Raw genomic sequence first — 7,666 nt, forward strand, 5'->3', positions numbered from 1 at the left:
ACCGGCCGCGTGGCCTAATGGATAAGGCGTCTGACTTCGAATCAGAAGATTGCAGGTTCGAGTCCTGCCGCGGTCGCTTCTTTTCCTCTATATATATATATATATAATATATATACCAGTTCAATTACGTTTACTACAGCTCTGAACAAATTACTGCTATAACTTGCATTATAACTGTATACCACGTATTATATGTGGACCATGCACTGGCTGGCCATTAGATCCTATGATTGCTACTTTATTATTATTATTATTACTATTAGTTTTATTATTATTATTACAGTATTCTTTATGTTTACCAACTGAAAGAGGCCTTTCCGCTGTTCCTTCTCTCCTCCAGTAGAGGGCGCCATCAACGAGCGGCTGACCCGTCGTCTGCTGTTTTCTCTTTCCTTCGGTAGAGGGCGCAATCAACGAGCCGCTGGCCCGTTGTCTATGTTCCCTCTTACCTCCAGTAGAGGGCGCCATCAACGAGCGTCTGGTCCGTTGATTGTGTGAGCGTTTGGTTCCTAGGGGTCAGTGTCACACGGCCGTGTTTCTGCATGGCCTCGGCCAAGGGAGTTATTTGGACTTACTGTGTGTGTGTGTGTGTGTGTGTGTGTGTGTGTGTGTGTGTGTGTGTGTGTGTGTGTGTGTGTGTGTGTGTGTGTGTGTGTGTGTGTGTGTGTGTGTGTGTGTGTGTGTGTGTGTACTGTTTTAATATGTTTGATGTTTATAATGATAGCGAGAATTGTCTTTAAGGAAAATTATAGGTCGATTAATTTAGCCTATTTACATCCCTCAATCCCCCCCCTCCCAGAAGATAACTTGTTTGTTATAGATCTGTAGAATGAACGAACATACGGAGACAGCACAGATGAAACTTTTCAAAATGGTAACGCCTATTTTTTTTGCCTAATTATGCTCTGCCTTGAATGCTACGGATAAGTTATGGATAAGGTATGGATAAAGATGTCCATGTTTGCAGCTTATATAAATAACTGGCCCTCCTCCTTACCACATTTATAAATGCTGAAAACAAACTACATATTGCAATTACAGTGAGCTGACTGTAGTTCGGAACTATTCCTTTTACTATTAAAGAAAGGGTTGTTATTTTTCCTTAATTCGTCTGGTCATTTTTTTTGCCGAAAATTAGTATTCTTATTTTAAGGATTGGGATTTACTTGGTTAAATAACTCGTTAAAAAAAATCACAATGACCCCTGCAGATAGACGGATAGACGGATAGAATGTAGGAATTTATTTAAAGAAAGGTTTCTGTTTTTCAATCTTCATTCATCTATAATTGCTAATGCATTTTCTTGTTAAAATAAGCCTATTTGTAATTAGCCATTTTTGCAGCCTATGATTCTGTACTAAGATAAGATAAGCATTAAGATAATCTGTGATCGAATATATATTATCCATAGGTTCTTAATCACCTTAGATATAAATCATACTTAATATCCGTCACAGCCCCCTCCCTGTCACTCTCTATACCCCTCGAGCGGTGGCCTGTAATCATCCTGAGAATAACTTTTAATCAGTCTAATTTCCAAGGGTTTGCGTCTGAACGACGGTTGAACAATGGATGTGCAGCACATATGTTGATCCACGCTCACTCTGGGAGCCCATGCATGGTCCCATTAAGGAGGAGGATGGTGCACACACACACACACACACACACACACACACACACACACACACACACACACACACACACACACACACACACACACACACACACACACACACACACACACACACACACACACACACACACACACACACACACACGAGCCCCTCGCCTCAGACCCCTGCCATTGGTCCCACGGTGACCTGCTACTCGCTTGACGTCACTGCAGGCGAGGTGTCACCAGCCTGCGCGCGGCGAGGAGGAGAGAGAGAGCCGAGGGGAAGAGATGACTCGCGAGCAGGACTTATCCGAGTGAGGAGCTGAACACAGAGAGGGACCCCATCATGGAAGAGGAGCTGCCCGCACCTAAGGATGCAATAAGTGTCTGTCGTTTCTGCGCGGCAGGATCGAAATCAGGTACGGTCATACATGCCTTCAGCATCTCTCCCGAAGCATTTCTTTTGGATCAGGAATTGGGAAAACATGCTGTATTTCATGTGTATGTGTGTGCAACCCATGCATCTCATGACGGAGATGCAGGCCATATGGCTGTCACTACCACCAGGTATTGAATTCAGGAGTTCACAGCCTGCATGGGTTTTTGGATGAGGAAAGGCGTGCGTGTAATATGTGTATGAATAGATATCCGGGGATCTCTTGCACGTTCGGTTTGGTTTCACTGTAGTCTGAAGTGTTTTGCATGCTATAACATGAATTATGCACGGGATGCAGCCTTACGACCTATTTAGATGAGCAGGAATTAGGTTTGGAAACAGCCCATGGGTGGGAATGTGCCGAGGATCAGACCTAGTTCTAGAAATAGGCCATTTGCAACTCTCATTAAAAGTAGTCGTTATGTGTTGCCCTGGGAGAGGGGGGTAGCCTGCTTATAAGGAAACTTAAATAGTGAATTATAATTGGCCTTTGCCGAAATCCAATTCGGTCCACATTTAGTGTCTCCAGAGTAGGGGGACTCTGAACGGTGTCTCCTGCAGGCCCAGCAGAGCGCCTTCGTCAGCGGGCAGGGTCCTTCTGACAGCTCTCTGATACCTCTCAACCGTAGAGGCTTTAAGTTGCGTGCATTCTTCTAAAGCATAACGCGTTTTTCTTTGGTTTATGGTTAATAAACACGGTTTATGCTCCGTTGTTGATATAGGACTTTGCAGATTCTGTGTATTTCAGTGAGTGAATTGTAATTTGAATGAATCAGTAATAGAGGCTATAGTGCATAGTTAATGTCACGCTATGGGTAGGGACACTTTACGCCTTGCAGGCTGTGTGTTAGGGATTTTTATTGTTATTAATATTTATCTTATTTTAGCCATCGGCATTGCATGTTGCCATATCATGAATACAGGATATTGTAATGCGTTTAGGGGAATAAGGACTCACGTGGACCATGCAGTCGTACGATACAACATTATATTTTTCCACCGTATAGGTTGAGTAAAATTAGCTCATGCTTGTTTATTTTTGGCCTACTTATAAATGTATTATTTTTCTGATTTATATTAATGTGATATAACCTAATTAATTATTTAAGAACATGTATGGCAGCAGTATGTCGTGTGGATGTGAGAGAGGCCTTGACGGCCACTTGGGTCCTGAAATGCAAAGATAGTAAAGATACATATTATGCTGCAAAGGCCAATGTGTATTTATTAAGAACAGACTGAATTATTTGCATATTGAGGCTTCAGGGTATTTAAAATACACGAGGCACACACTGCTATGCCTGTAAGCCATTTTAGCAGGCTGTGTCCTATACTGCTTATGAGCCAGTAGGACAATGTCAAATACATTTCTCTCAGTAAGAACAGGACACATGCTACATAATAATAATAATAATAATAATAATAATAATAATAATAATAATAATAATAATAATAATAATAATAATATACGAATATGTTTTTTAAAAACCTTTTTCGCAGATGACGCAGAACAGCGAGGTGGAAACGTGTCACGTCCCTCGCAGGACAGGAGGTCTGTTTCTGTCTTTGGTTATCTAGCTGTATGAGTTTTAAATCCCTGTCATAAAGCTAGATAACCGAAAGTAGAAATGACTTCCATTACTGACGTCTACAGACTGCAAGAGGATTGATGCTGTCTCCAAAAGGTAAGCAGCATAGACCACACTACAGGCCTGCAGTTATAACCCTACTCCTTGTAATTCTGACTCAAATGAAGTCGATCGAAGCCTTCAATTAACAATACTTAATTGTTAGCAATAGTTAATTGAAGGTCTGGCTGATTAATTCCATCCCTTTGCAAAAGATTACAACTTAATAATTGTGTTGACATAATCGTGGTTGTTACAGGGAATGTAGGTGGGGATAGTTGAGCCCTTTTTGTAGCGTCTGTTAATGTCGACTGGTTCTCTGGTTTTAAACGTATGCAGAAGTGACAGCCTGTCCGTCGTGAATGATACAGGCTAACACCAGAGAAGCTACAGGCCCTTATTTTGGCGGTACCCGTTGAGGACGGCGGCCCACGCGGGGAGCACGTGGTGCTGAATATTAAACAGGCGCCCCGCTGGGAGGAAAAAGAGCGCGCGGACTGCTTGTCAACGAGGGAGAGAATTCATTTTTCATCACCTCGCTTCTCTATTTTAGTATTGTGAAATCATTTGTTAACAAATTAACACACACAAATATTATCTTTAAAAAAAAAGCAACCAATTAGCCCACGTTTTTTGTCAAAGATGGTTGACTTAAATATCCGTTTTTTATGGTAGATAATACGAGGAGAAGTGAAAAAAAAACTGAGATTAAGCACCTCCACGATGGGCCTTTACAACACAAACTGCTGAGTGGTTGCTGAAGGAGCTCAGACACTCAGGGTTAAGAAAAACACTCGGCGCCTTCATTTATAGTCGTCGCCGGTTGTGCGAGGCGTTCTCCCCGATGCATTGTGTCTCGTTTCAATGGTGGGACTCAGGGGCAGAGCCCAGAGACAGGGTCTGAGCCCTCCAACAGGGCACTCAGCGGCCTTGGTTCTCCTGGGGGCCAGAGAATGCGGTCCTGATTGGGGAGAGTGAGGAGGGCTAAAGTAAAGAGATGAGTTTCCATTCACCCAGTTAACTAGCTTCTGCAGCCTCTGCGTACGGAGGCTAATTGCTTTAATTCAGAGGAAGACACTGAATATATATGAACAGAGCTAGCGTGTTGTTGGGTGGTCTTTACCCCGGGATGGTGCAATGCAACGCATGTTTCTTGTTAAAATATCTAAACAGGACAAGCAAATGGATGCCCACCTTCTCTTGTACTTTATGAAGAGGAATTATGTTGTGTGTTTTTATTGTTTCGATATGTCTAGATGTTGCGTGCCTTCCCTACACACTCCCCCCCACACACACACACACGCATGCATGCACACACACACACACACACACACACACACACACACACACACACACACACACACACACACACACACACACACACACACACACACACACACACACACAGAAACAGAAACAGATGCACAACCGCACATGGTCAAAACGTGTCTTCACCCTCAGCGTTCATCGCTCCGTCTCCTCCTCCAGCTCCTCCAGGCCTTCAGCCTCCCATGGCCACAGCAGACCCCTCAGAGCGAGGGATGAACCAACACGGTAGTGAGGAAGAAGAAGAAGAAGAAGAGGCATCGGAGGACGAAATCCTTCCCGCCCTTTTTCAGCCCTCAACCGCCTCTCAGCATCACGGCATCGCAGCATCACGGCGTCACGGCGTCACGGCAGCGCAGCATCTGTGCCGCCACCGGGCCACGCGGTCCACGGTGCCAACAGACGGACAAAGACACCCACCCCCCCCCCCCCCCCGGCCCGAGCTGGCCCCCGGTTCCCTGCGGACCAATGGGAGAAGCCATCTTGGGAGAGGGTTGCCGTGGCAGCCAAGATGGCTGGGCTGGCACACACGAGGTGCGTTGCATCATGGTCCACGTCTGTTGGGTACCCGGCGCGAGGGTGTGTGTGTGTGTGTGTGTGTGTGTGTGTGTGTGTGTGTGTGTGTGTGTGTGTGTGTGTGTGTGTGTGTGTGTGTGTCTGTGTGTCTGTGTGTGTCTGTGTGTGTGTGTGTGTGTGTGTGTGTGTGTGTGTGTGTGTGTGTGTGTGTGTGTGTGTGTGTGTGTGTGTGTGTGTGTGTGTGTGTGTGTGTGTGTGTATGTGTGTGTGGGGGGGTGGTTGTTGGGGGCTCTTTCCATTTCATTTGCAGTCACACATGGCCTCTCTCTCTCTCTCTCTCTCTCTCTCTCCCTCCCTCTCTCTCCGCTGGTAATAATTAACAGTTTGGGTGATTTAAGGCGTGGGGAGGGGATGGGTGAGGATGGGGGACGAGATGGGTGAGGATGGGGGGAGGGAGCTGGCAGTGGGGGAAGAGGACGGTAGTATGTTCCAAAGCCAGGTCCTCTAGAACGTGTGCGTCAGGCGGATTTGACCGCCTGTTTAAGGGGCTGGAGATGAAAATGTCCAGTCCATTATGTTCTCCCGAAGTAAGGTAATCTCTTCTATCCAGTCTTCAAACTGGTTTGGGGGGCTGAGAGTTAGACAGAGAGCGGTACAATTATATAATGTATGATGTATGTTATGTATATATAATGGATCCATAAGATATAACCCTAACCATCAACGTCCTAGATGGCACCTTTCCCATAGCAAGTAGCCTACATAATAGAGCCTGGTGGATGTGACATTTGTGCATCCACCATATTTGAGGCTAAGGTCCCATGCTTTAATGACCCCTGTTGTGGAAGGCAATTCGATGCAGTGCTTGGCATGTTCGCAAATCGTACAGAAATTCACCTTTCAGTGTGTACTTTGGTACGGCAATAGCTAGCTATGTTACTATAGGCGTAACTCTGTATTGTGTACAATATATAGATAGATAGAGAGAGCGTGAGACATATATATATATCTATATATATATATATAGATATATATATAGAGAGAGAGAGAGAGAGAGAGAGAGAGAGAGAGAGAGAGAGAAAGAGAGAGAAGAGAGAGAGAGATAGATAGGTACTTTATTCATTCTCAAGGGGAAATTAAGGCGTTTAATATAACATATGCATTTCATTTTTGTTACACAATCCAGTTTCAATTGTGTGCCTGATTTCCGGCTGCAAAACTAATATTAAAGACTAATTTTACATGCAAAAATAGTCTATAGACATATATCTAGCTCTATCATTTAGAAAAGCATGGTGGGATTTTCTTTATCAGGTCGTGACGTCTTATATTTATAATTGTTTATCTGATCACAGTATTATTGATTATTGTATGCAGGCTAAATATCCGTCACCCCCAAAATAAATCCTCCTGAGAACACACGCCAAATTCGGTCTTCATAGAAATGTTGTCCAGAATTATTATTTTCCACGACGGTTTACAGAAACAAGGATTAAGACTCGACTGGGTGTTACTGATAAGCACAGAAACGCCTCTCTGCATTTCAGACAATTAACACCTTTCATGTCCACACAGATTACCACACACCACACACACACACACAAACACGCACGAGCATGTGTGTGTGTGTGTTTAGGACCAACATTTGCAGCTGCTTCCACATTATCATTCAGACCCACTCTCCACCCCTCTCTCTCTCTCCCTCTCTCTCTCTCTCTCCCTCTCTCTCTCTCTCTCTCTCTCTCTCTCTCTCTCTCTCTCTCTCTCTCTCTCTCTCTCTCTCTCTCTCTCTCTCTCTCTCTCTGCCTCTTTCTCTCCCCCTCCCTCCCTCTCTCTCTGTCTCTGACTCTCCCTCTCCCTCACTCGGTCTCTCATTCAGCCCAACTCTCACTCTTTCCCCAACCCCCCCCTACTCCCTATCCCCCTTTCCCCCTACCCCCACTCCCCCCTCCTCAATAGTACCCCCCCTCCCCCTTCTAAAAAGTGTGCTTTCCCACCATTGTGTGAGCTGGGGTGCTGTGGGCTGTCCTGGGTCTGGGGGGCAGGGTGGGAACCGGCCCCCCCAGACCAGACATGAGCAGATGCCTGAGACATTAGCCTGTCGCACGGATCACCCGGGCCCCTGCCTTGGCCCCCGTGTCTTTT

At 45.2% G+C, this 7,666-nt stretch overlaps 1 long non-coding RNA gene and 1 other non-coding gene across 2 annotated transcripts in view; both read left to right on the plus strand.

Annotated features, from left to right (window-relative positions):
* Positions 1 to 3: 3 nt before the first annotated feature.
* trnar-ucg (transfer RNA arginine (anticodon UCG)) lies at positions 4 to 76 on the plus strand. The gene has a single exon. It is a non-coding gene; the product is annotated as a tRNA-Arg (tRNA).
* A 1,816-nt stretch (positions 77 to 1,892) lies between these two features.
* Positions 1,893 to 7,666, plus strand: part of LOC115551464 (uncharacterized) — a 12,000-nt gene continuing 6,226 nt past the window's right edge. The window contains exons 1-3 of the long non-coding RNA XR_003978038.1: positions 1,893 to 2,034; positions 3,552 to 3,736; positions 5,168 to 5,539. This is a non-coding gene — a long non-coding RNA (uncharacterized LOC115551464). The remainder of the gene's footprint in view (positions 2,035 to 3,551; positions 3,737 to 5,167; positions 5,540 to 7,666) is intronic.

The sequence above is a fragment of the Gadus morhua genome, chromosome 9, assembly GCF_902167405.1.
Source record: "Gadus morhua chromosome 9, gadMor3.0, whole genome shotgun sequence".
In the NCBI taxonomy this organism is placed as follows: Eukaryota; Metazoa; Chordata; class Actinopteri; order Gadiformes; family Gadidae; genus Gadus; species Gadus morhua.